The sequence below is a fragment of the Teleopsis dalmanni genome, chromosome 2 (assembly GCF_002237135.1).
Source record: "Teleopsis dalmanni isolate 2A chromosome 2, ASM223713v2, whole genome shotgun sequence".
In the NCBI taxonomy this organism is placed as follows: domain Eukaryota; kingdom Metazoa; phylum Arthropoda; class Insecta; order Diptera; family Diopsidae; genus Teleopsis; species Teleopsis dalmanni.
The window spans coordinates 211,860,307-211,872,535 of NC_051847.1; the positions used below are offsets into that span (position 1 = coordinate 211,860,307).

The 12,229-nt window shown below is 30.7% G+C and overlaps 1 protein-coding gene across 1 annotated transcript in view; it reads right to left on the reverse strand.

The window, feature by feature from the left end:
* The window catches only part of LOC119676687 (GATA-binding factor C-like), a 42,325-nt gene that overhangs the window by 2,251 nt on the left and 27,845 nt on the right, over positions 1–12,229 (reverse strand). The gene's annotated exons all lie outside the window — the stretch shown is intronic.

Sequence of the window (12,229 nt, forward strand, 5' to 3'; positions counted from 1 at the left end):
ATTTAATAAAATAAAAAATTTATATAAATTACTGATAATCGAAAGTATTAAATCAATTATGTGCAATATTTATATACAAAATTTGTAGTTGCTGCAGTTGTTGTTACACTTTTTCGGTTGAAAATTGTAAAGTCAAGTACGCCGATAAAAGAATTGAGACCAGAAGCGATAAAATTTATAATAAATGAGCGTTTAAGTAAACCAAAAAAAAAAAAACACTAAAAGCAGCAAAAACATTGTACGAAAAAAACAGTGAGTGTTATAATTTATAGCCACCGAGCAGCGGTTGACGCAATGCACCGCACCACTCGATATAGTAAATGCAGCAGGGAAAGTATGCGTAATGCAAGAGCACCGCAAGCACACCTATTTTAGGGGCTTTGCAGAACTTCAGTTGGCAGTGGCAGGGGATGCCGCTTTGACTTACTATTGAACGTGTATGTGTAGGAAAATTGATCGCACCACACAACTCAAATTCGCCTAAAGCTTCTGTATCTGCATTCTGTGCCTTGTATTCCGTACTGCTTTGCTGGGAGAGGACTTCAATTGAGTCTGTTTTCGCATTGTTTGTTTCCCTTTTTAAGTTGCAATTTAGCGCATTTATTTTGCATACAACAGCGGCAACTGCTGCTTTCAGCTGAGACAATTGCTTTACTTGTCGGCGCTACTTGTACGTACCGCTTCATGTACGGTTGCCGTTTCGAGTCGTTGCCGTACTTGTATTGTCATAAATTGTTTAATTTGTATCATAAACAATCGCGTTAAACTTTATCCTTAAGCGAAAAATATCGATCATGGCACAGCGCTTAAGTCATACAGATCCGATCGATTGATCTCGAGTACGATAGTTTTGTAAAACCGTCAGAGATAATATTTTGTCCTCGCTTAGCTTTTAGCTTCTTGGCTATAAACTTTTATTTAGGCTTAAGAATTACTTTTTTTTGTGGTTTGTTTTTTTTTTTTGTTTTAACGTACGGATTGTGTTGTTGTTTCATAGGGAAAAACAAAGTGTAACCTAATGTTATAAAGTATATAATTTAGCGGACACCAAGTGAGATTTATGTGTTTAAAGTTATTGGATTTGGGCGAAAATCTCAAAATAATCGTAAAAACCGAAGTCAAGGCACAAACAGAGTTAAATACAAAAATAAATTGTTCAATATTCGCCATCAACTGGTAAAGTTCTACAGCTGCTGTATCTCAATAATTCTACTGCGGCTGCGGCGGTTATGGCTGCCGTATGGTTGGGTACAGTTACTGCTATTATTATTATTATGGCAAACATTTTTCTTGTAAAGTGTGTGCCTTCTACCTACCCTCAGGATAGGTTCGATACCGGAAAATTGTTTTCAAAATTCAGAGCTTCACATAGAAAGATATTTACCTATATTCTATAGTTTTGAATTATATGCATTTTGTGCAAAGTTTAAGTGCTTCAGTTTCCTCTAAATCATTTAAAGTACTCATAGTTTAATATTAATTTTTTCCGAAAAATTTACTCTTTGCCTGTAAGAAGCTATTTACTTGAAATTTTGATATTTATAATATTCAGTAGTTCACATTTTAGGATATAACAGTTAGAGAAAATTATTGTGGGCTGTATAAGTTTACTGGAAAGCAATGAAGATAAATATAGATACGTTCATTGAGACATAATCACAAGTAATTCAGTTTTGATTTTAATAAAAAATCAAAATTTACAGTAATTTCAGTTTTGGAGATCCGCGCAGTATGAATCAGTTGGGACATAATATAAAATTCATACTATTATGAAAATACCAGATTCCTTTAAGAACAGTATATCATATTTTGAGGTTAGTTATACTAGAAAATTTTTTATAAGTTAGAGAAGGAAGAAAACAGCCTTACTCGCATTACCTTACACCCACTTGGGGGTATCTTTCCACTATGGATTATTATTTCTTTTACCGTCTATCCGTTATCCGCAAACTTTCGATTAAAGCATTGCATGCTACATCAATAGGCACACTCAAAGCTTGTCTTCTAACAGACAAACTGCTTCTGATATTTATCAATTCATATATTTAAAGAATGACATTTATATTTATAATCACAGTTTATAAAAGCCAATTTAATAGAAAGATATATCACATTGATAAAAGAATTTAGTGGACCTTAACAATAGAAATTATTTACCCTTAAATACTTAGCTCGACAAGAGTGGTCTAGGTATACTTTATATCGAATAGGAATATATGTTCATAACGGATCTATTTGCCTTTCAAAAAAGAACTTTCATGATATTTAAGCGGTGTTATGAAGACTACAAACTCAATTTTGTTATCTACGATTATCAAAGGAATATACTTAAAAAAGATAGTTTCAATATCTTTCAAAGTAATAAATAAAAAAAAATTAAATAGAAATGACACTTTAAAACAGTTAATGTGTTATAGAAGAAGTGATGTTTTTATAGAAAATTGTATCATATTTCGAAATCAAAGATCTCTGAACACTGTCAACCAAAGTAGGAGACTTGTAAGAGAACCCTTGTACCTTCAAAATGGGTTAGAAAGCTTTTTATGTCTTAGTTGAAGTAGAAGAAGGATTGAGTGGTCGCAAATTAGCTAAGAAAGCCATTTTGATTCCACATTCTTCAGAATTGTAGGCAGATGGATGGTTTTATGTTTTATATATATGAGATTGGATTAAATGTCACTGATAGCCGCATATTTTATAAAATGCAGACGGAGCCTAGGATACGTTAGAAAATGAATTCAGTACCTTCAGTTTGCTTTGAACCGAACCGAATAAGATCTGTAGTCTTTGGACTAAAAAATATTTGTAGTTTTGTTGTTGTCATTTAAACTAGTTTAGGGTTGTATATAACACTTTCTTTACGCATAGGAAAATAGATTATAAAGATCGTGTATACCCTTGACCCTTTTATAACTAAATAGTCTCATATGATAATAAGATATGCGGAATAAGATATAAAATAAATACAACTTATAAAGCTCTGTGAATGGTTTTGAAAAAGTTGATACTAATTCATATTATTTGTAATAATTTTATGTAAGTAAGAAGTTCTTTTAAATAGAACTTCTAAGAATAATTCAAAACTCTCTAAATTATACTAAAATAACTGCAAATTCAAAAAAAAAAACGCCGTAGAAGCTAAATAAAGTTGGTCAAGTCATTTTATAATTTATTTAAGAAGAAGACAAATTTAGAGTACATTGATCTGCTTTAACAACAACAGCAGCAAAATAAACTGCAACTGCAACTGCAACCGTATGGTGGACCGGACCATAGTAATCCCCACGGTTGAGGTGCGCATTGGCGAACAATTGTGATGGATTATGCAGCAAGTATAAAACAATTCAACAAAATGTAAAATAACCTACAATTTGAACATAAAACACCGAAGAGGATGAAAAAAAAAATAAAAAAAACAAAAAACCTAAACAAAATAATACCAAATTATGCACTCTTTTACGCTACGGCAGCCACAAAAGATGATCTACCGTCAACAGCAACGTCAACGATTGAACCATTGAACGATTCAACTGGCAAACGGCAATCAATAAAGCAAAAAAAAAAACACAAAAAACATAAAAGTTAACAAAATAAAAGATATAAAGAAAGACACCTTATGTAAGGGAAACACTCCTGTGCGCATATGGACAGAGAGTGGACACTGAATACTGAACGCTGGACAATGTGGCTGTGAATTGAACGCCAGCGCGTTCGATTGCCTCGCACGATAATTCCCATTTGATTATCCTAATAACAGTTCTTTAGACAATATTATATGTACGTGTACCTGATTATAGATATTACGTACGGCAATTTCTTTACTTGCTTATGCAGGCGGCATTCAATTCAACCTGCACCGCTGCACCACACTGCTGCACTGTGCTACACTCTACTGCTCTATACTCCACTCAACTGTGCTCCAGTGTGTTGTGCTAAGTCAGTCTTAGGTCTGGGTTGGCATATGATTGAGATTCAAGTTAGTAGCTTCAGGTGCTATTGTAAACATTATTGTAGATATAGTAAAAATATATACATATGTATATATTACAATCATAAATATATTTACATATATGTGAATAAAATATTATTTAGTCAAGTGCACATACAAATTCATGCCCATATATTGTACGGAACATGTAGCACAGTTACACCGTACCGGCTTTAAGATCAATGATCCGTATGGTTAGCCGATATTACCGCATTCAGCTCTGCCTGTTGTATTTGGGTTGCTGCCACGTACGCGTGATAATTCCAAGTGCAAATATTATAGCATCCACTGTGATTATTACTATCTGATGAAAAATCAACTGTTTGCGATAATTATTTTATTTTGTGAAAAATTAAAGAAAATTGCTGCATTATTATATTGCTGCATTGCTATATATGCACAAATATATGGCATGTACTCACGTACTGACGTACTCACGTACGAGTGATATGAAGATATATATCAGCGAAGGATATCAACTTCACACCTTTGCTTTGTTAATCAATACTTTTTATATAGTTTCACAGTGAAAACTTGTTAGTCGCTATCAGTGCCATTATTGACAATTGCTGCAAATAATAATAATACCTTCCAATATAACAACCAAAACCAAAAAAAAAAAAACAAGGTTTATAATAAACTCGCTAGATTGCAGGATATTTTTTGCACGTCCTACAGATCCGTAAAAAATGTGATGAATTAAAATAAGAGAAGTGCCAAGAAATACAAATAAAATGTGCTTTTAAAAATATATACGTTCTTAATTTGCTGTTTTGGTATATAATTTCCAGCGCCAAAATAAGCGTCTTTTGCACTCTCGGTACGCTGTGTCGAAATTATGGGTTTGACGTAGTAGGACCCAGCATAGCAAAGCGTAAACATATTAAAAACGCGTACGAAACGCATACGAAACGAGTCGTTGCCTTAAAGAGCCGGCAAACAAGTCAAGAATTGAAACGAAATTGGCATAATTCAGTGCTGCTACAAAGCACAAACCAAATTAATTTTATTGCAGTTGCAGTTGCAGTTGCAGTTAAAAGTGTGTATTTGCAATTCGCATGTAAGGGACATATGTACACACGTAACACTCGTAACATACGTAAGACACGTATGTGTTGTTGCAAGTGTTGAAAATGCTAATTGTGTGTTGTTGATGTTGATGTTGATGTTGAAAATAGTTTATGCCGCATATAATTACTCAGTTGCAGCATGAAAAATCATTTGCACACAGTTGCTAACATTTCTGTCGGTTAGTTCATTTATTCATTGCCGCTGTCTATCTCTGGGCCTCTGTGTTTGTGGGTCTTGCAGCACACCTGTCCAACGGAAACATGTTAATAAGGTGTCAATTTTGATGTAGTATTGATAAGCTGCGGATATATATGTAATTTGATATTTATAAGCATTTAATTACGAGTTTTACTCATATTACCGCAACAGTCAATATTAATATAGTTGACTTGTTGCATACATCGAACCAGTTGGAATAGGTCTTTTACTTAAATTTTTCAAATATTTTTCATTTTTATTTTCAGCTTTAGAAAATGACCTTGCACTCAACGATATCCGGAAAGGTATATTTTGCAATTAATTAAGCACTAAACTTGTTTGTTATAAGTATTGAGGTACATATTACAGTTTAAGTCAGTCGCGTGAATTAACTTCTAAACTACACTGTAGTGTGAATACAATATAACGGAGTATATCAGCCGGGTGAAAAACTTAAATAAAATTTAATTCGTTTATTAACATAATTAAATTTAAATTAAATATACACATTATTCCGTCACATGTGTTATTTCCTATATGAGTCAGACATTTTAAATGTTTTAAAAGTAAACAGAATATATTTATTGTTTCAGTATACACGAAAATATTCAGCTACCAAAATATTGAATTTGGAAAATCTCTCAAAACAACTAGAGAATGAAGCATTCTAGCAATAGGATCTCCTTTACAACTAGCAAACTTGTCCACAAGGTAAATAAATAGCCCTCAATAGAATTACAACTGTATCAACACTTCATTTAACTAACATCGCTTAGAACCCGGTAGACTATATGCGACAAAAATACACCGATTCAATGTAAGGCCCAAAAGATGGATAAGTAGTCTTCAATAGAATTACAGGTCTAACAACCATGCATCTCAACGGCATTAAATAGAATCTGGAAGTCTACGCAGGGTATAAACCTACCGGTTTATTTATACCGGTCTATATACCAGTTTTTGGTATATCAGTCAATTTTCAAATACTTTTTGACTGATTTTACCTACTTCCTTTTAACAACATAGAATCAAGTGGGCTTTGAGCACAAAGCAGCCTCTCCAAACCAACCCAACCCAACCTATACTATTAAACTCATATTTATATAAATATCTATAGTTGAGTGCTGGCTGAGAAGACGTTAACTTCATAATTAATATCTAATTAATTTAGTACAGCAATTTTTAATTCCTAAGTAATATTAAATAATATTGTTCTCATAATAGTTAAAGATCATATGTAAGAGTTACAATAGTAAATAATTGACTTCAACAAATATTCTAATAATATAGACAAAACTAACAATAGTAATTTGTAAGAAATCAATTAATTAATTTGCTTTAAAATTTTTTTATAATTAATTTATAAACAAATAAATACCAAAAGCGATATTAATTGAAGTTTTTCAATCAATCAGTTCTAATCAAGATTTCAATTATTCACTTTGTCACGAGCTACATTGCTTATTTAACATTTCATTCAATAGATTATCTCTGTAATGATTGGTTTGTTAAAAGAAATATTCAAATTAGTGGAGATTTGATAATCTGAACCATAGCATGCATTTGTTACTTCATTAAACTGTATCAATTTGAGCTATTAAAAAATATACTAAGTTATAAGATGGAAATAATAATAGTATAATAATAATAATAGTATCATAACAAAATAATATATACATAAAATGGATGGTTTATAAGAGTTGGTTATAATTAACACTTCTACTCTATTTTGAGGGTGTCTTTAATGGCTATTTGGTTATATGTTTATATGGTTATTTGTTTGTAAATGTGTGTAGTTCCGCATATCCATTTAAGATTGTTGGGCTTTAAGGTTCGTATAAATCGAATAATCCTAAAGTGATATACGGAATTACACACATTCACACAGACGAATAAAGATATAAATATATTATCATATGTTACAAGTTTAAAAAGCTGGTTTTAAATTGAATAATATAATAATTTAATACAAAAAAAAATAAAAATATATATACAAATATATTTAAAATTTTTACTATTTGTAATTAATAATATATAATTTAAAAAACATTTAAAATTATTTTATATTTATAATAAAATAACTTAAGAACAACGTAGTTAGAGTTCTTTGTTTAACATTCATACATATAATTTAATGTACTCATTTACATACTCGTATATTTATTATATATGTTAATAAATAAAATGATTCATAATAAAAAGTATTAAATTAACACAAAATAAATTTATGTTAGAATTTAGTAACAAAAGAGCAAAACCACAACATTTTATTTGTCAAGAAATAAATCAAATGTTAAAATGAGCAATTAAATGCGAGGAAAAAATGTACCGACATTTTTTGTGGATTATAAAAATTAAATAAAATGAATCCATGAAGAAACCTCTACGGTTAGACCATACATAGTACATTAAAAAAAATTTGCAATAAGAAACATTGTCGGCATGCAAAACTCGTGCTGCAAAGCGCCCGCTACCCACTTTATAACCTCTTGGTACCGACTTTAGTAACTAAAAACAGGGTTGAGCTTAAGCGAGTAGCAGGTAAAGAACATAAGCAACACGTTCTAAGCCACAAAAAAAAAAACAAAAAAAAATTGGGGTTTAAAAAAGAAATGATTTTTTATATATTTAAATTACTTTTTTAAATAATTTTACCTTCTATATATTTTTAATTTTGTTTTTATTTCGACTACATTTTATTGTTGTTTTACTTTAAAATCACAGTACGCTTGCGCTTTTAGCATTTCTTAAATGACAGATCAAAGCGCTTGAGCCGCAAATGTGACTTTGAGTCCGAAATAAGTAATAAAAGTAAATAATAAAAATAAAATAAGAAATAATAAAAAAAATAGACCCGCGCGAGCTAGTCTTAAAAGCGTTTGACAGCTAAAAGCATTGCCGCTTAAGCCTGACAATGTCTCATTTTGAGCATAACTTCTCTGCTGCTGTGAGCCAGGCTTTTTTGGCATGAGCTTGGCTTGGTCAAATGTAAGAAATGCCAGTACTTTAAATTGCAAGAAATAAAAAAAATTGTAAGATATATTTTTTTTTATTGTTTTGGATTACGGTTTCAAACGTGAATGACATAATTAATTGTGGGCCAAAGTAATTGTGACTTGCGAGTACCTTTACAACTTGTCCAATTCTGGCAGTCAGTTGACTAAACTAGCTATTGTAGTTTTAATTTCGAATGAAGTGTAGTAAGGCTAAGCGAATTGAGTTGAACGGTGTGGTATTGGAGTATAGTATAAAATAGAGTAGAGCTGAAGTTGAAGTTGAAGTACGACACGAAGTTTTGGTAAGCGTGCTATTAACTGTCCATTAGACGTACTTGACAGGTGAGAGAAGTCAAACAAGTGTCAAGTGTATCTTTACTATGCTGCCTAACTACTTTTAAGTCCACTTCTTACTTTGACAGCATAAGAATTTAACGAGTCAGTACGTCACTAACAGAAGTCAAAAGGTCTAATGACAACTGTTAAATGCTGATTGATATTCACTTAATTATAAAAGTAAATAAACAAATGTATGGTTTGATTTTAAAGAAAAGGTTAATGCTTTTATTTGGAGACACTTGTATTTTTTTATAGTAAAATTTTTCTGATTTAAATTTTTATTTAATCGATTTTGAGACAAGATTTCATAATGAAAAAAAACTCAAAGCTGACATATAAATGTTTCCTAAATATAATATTTTTCTTTTTTCATTTTTTTTAACTTTTTGTTTTTTATTTTGATGCTGTTAGCTGGCACTTTTTATGTTTTCGAGATTTTTTATGTGTTGTTAGCTTGCACTCCGACTATTGGCTCATCTTAATTTTATAATATAAATAGTATACACAATAGTATAGTATAAATAGTATAAATAAATAAATATAAATAAATAGTATAGTATAAAATGGAACGTTTAATTATATGCAACCATACTGCTACAAGACAAAGCTTCACATCTTGCAGTTATCGTGAAAGTCATAAGTGAGTACTCCAATTTTTATTCTTAGATATGCTATGTAAAGGTTGTATCTGCTAATGCAACTTAAGTCTTCCAAAAAATTCTAAAATAAGAATAATAAATAAGGTTTAGATATGCTGAACCTTATTAAGCACCTAAATGTATGTGTTTGTTTGACCGTTTTATCAAAACGGACAAGGAACAAGGAGGTGCTAGCTTTCATTAAGCCAGATTTAATTAAACTATTTTAGAATTCATGGATACAGATTTGTTGAAACCGTTCCAATTGGAAGGAAGGCAGAAGGTCATGGCATACTATATTTGCTAAAAAATGTTTCAAAGCTTGATACAAAAACACCTACATTGTACTATAATATACATGTATATTCAATAATATAATCAATTTGTTATAAAATAACTGTCAACATACTCCATCTAAGTTAGTATGAGGTCGCCAAAATTCCAGATCTATATTGACTGGTATGAGTAAATTACTATTATTCTTGGCACCTGGGTAAGAATGCTTTTTCCTTAATTTTTAAATGGTACAAGTCTCTTAACTCAAAATTTATTCTTTTACCTTATAAAGATATTATAATTTAATTATCCCTTAAAACTTTTTGGGTTTACTCAAGCTGCTTTATTCAAAATTTGCATAGTTTATTTATGTCACATTGCTAATATTCTTTAAAAATAAAATATCCTTTTAAAGTCAGTACCCAATTATATCTCTTTATTTATAAATATTTTTTAAATACTTTTATTTCTATAAATAAATGAAAATTCATAACATTTTAAAATAATTAAGTAATTAATGTTTTTGCTCTTTGCCAGAACAGAAACGAATTAATTATTATAATTCTTATCAACTTTAATTATGTCAGTGGCTTGTCATGTGCCATAAGCAGCTACAGTAATGCTCTCAACTGAAAACCATTAAACGCGCATTATGAGGTAAAATCTGTAATCAAAATCAGTGCAATTCAATTAGTGAAATTATCATGAAAAGCAGATGCTAAAGCCAAAAATTCCATACCAACGAATTACGTTAAAATAGATTGCTTATCACTAATACAAAACATTAGTAACGACAGGAACAACAGAATCAGCAGTTATAGAAGCGGCTGTAGCTGTAGCAGCAGAAATGTCAGCAGAGATACAGGGATGTACTTAACATTAGCGTGTGATGTTTTTATCCTTTTTTTTTGCTTTTTCTTCTCACTAATACAAAATCTATCACAAATAATAAGAAGTACAACAACAACAACAACAACAATATATAAATGGTCTTATCGAAATTACAAAATCTTATTTATATTTAAAAGTGTACAAAAGCAGTATATAGGGAATACTTCTATCTATCTTTTTGTTGGTTCGTGTAAAAAAATACAAAAAAAAAGTATCTGAAAAAATATTTGGTTGGAATAAAAAAAAGTTGTAACTTAAAGCGAGAACATCTTGATAAGGTCAACAAATGAAAATGTATAAAAATGTAGCAATTTTCAAATTGGGTGCTGTTTAGTACCCTGTGAATACAAACAAACATACTATACATATATATATATATAAATAAATATACTATTATATATAACACTTAGCGTACAGGAGCATATATAGGAGCACTTAAAAGGATTGCATGCAACAAAGTAAAGCCAGGCAAATCAAAGTAAAGCAAAGCACCGACACTTACAGACCTACAGATAAACGAATAGACTGACAGACAGACAGACAGAGGATTTGGTTTGGAACAGCTTTTGGGAAAATTAAATTCGCACTTTATTGCTGTTAAATAGTGGCGGGTTTTCAGTTTTTCCACACTTTTATTCATTGAAGTGTTGAAGGATATAAATTGACACGGAACGAGATTGTGTACAGGCAGAGGCACAATTATAAATGCAATCTTATCTCTTGCAGTAAAATCAGTAACAGACAAAAGGATTAAAGTAACTAGAAATGTGTTAAAGCAGAAGAGCAGAGAATTTCAAAAGCAGAAATGTATACATATATTATATAAAAAAGAATTATTTACAATATATGACATATATGACTATATACATGTTGTATAATATGTAAAGGTTGCAAAGAGATGTTTATCATCTACTCATCGTGCTTTGTAACATCAGCCTTTGAACTGATTTACATATTACTATATATTAGTTGCTACTTTAATTACTGCATATGAGTTGGTATCTTTTAATAAAGTATTAGATTTCTTTGAATTTCACAACATACTCGTAGCTGGAATTATGAGTTACTTAACCAAGGTGCATGGAAGCACAATGTGTACTACATTTCAGGCAGTACAGTAGTCAGCATCACCTGCTTCCTGCCCTGTTTTATTAAGTAATAATCAATCATATATGAATACTGTGCGTTTTTTTATTTTCTCTCATATAATGACAAAAGCATATTACAGAATTTTATTTAAGAAATACATATTACTTCAATAACAGTGTGTAGGACAAAACCTTAAGTAACTCATTTTCTTGTCAAATAATATTGCGACCCCTCTACCGTTCAGCAGCAGCCGAAAGCAAGTAAATTCCCTAAATTTATAACCTGACTTGGCGTCACTAATCGTGCCCAAAAAACAGTAAAAAGTCAAAACTGTAAGAGAAGAACAACACAAATACAAGAAAAAAAACTCAAATAAATGATACTTTATTAAAAGAAAAGAAAGGTACAAGTTAAATTTTTCACCTGCTTCAAGGCATAAGAATTTTAGTGTAGGTGATCCTTTGCTTTATATCCTTACAAGTCCCTATGTTAAGAACACGCTACCGCTAACAGTGGAGAGTAACATAAAAAGTAATAATAATAATAACAATAATAATAAGATGAAAAAGAACATGAATTTTTGAAATGTTATATGGCAAAAATAAAGAAAAAATAATAATAAAAACCAGACTGTATTATCAGTGGTAGTGCTACACTGAATTTTTAGACGCGTGCCGCTTAAATAATTCCCCACTATGCCACAAATATGCGTTTACACCTGCCTCAACTCTAACTGACTTAGC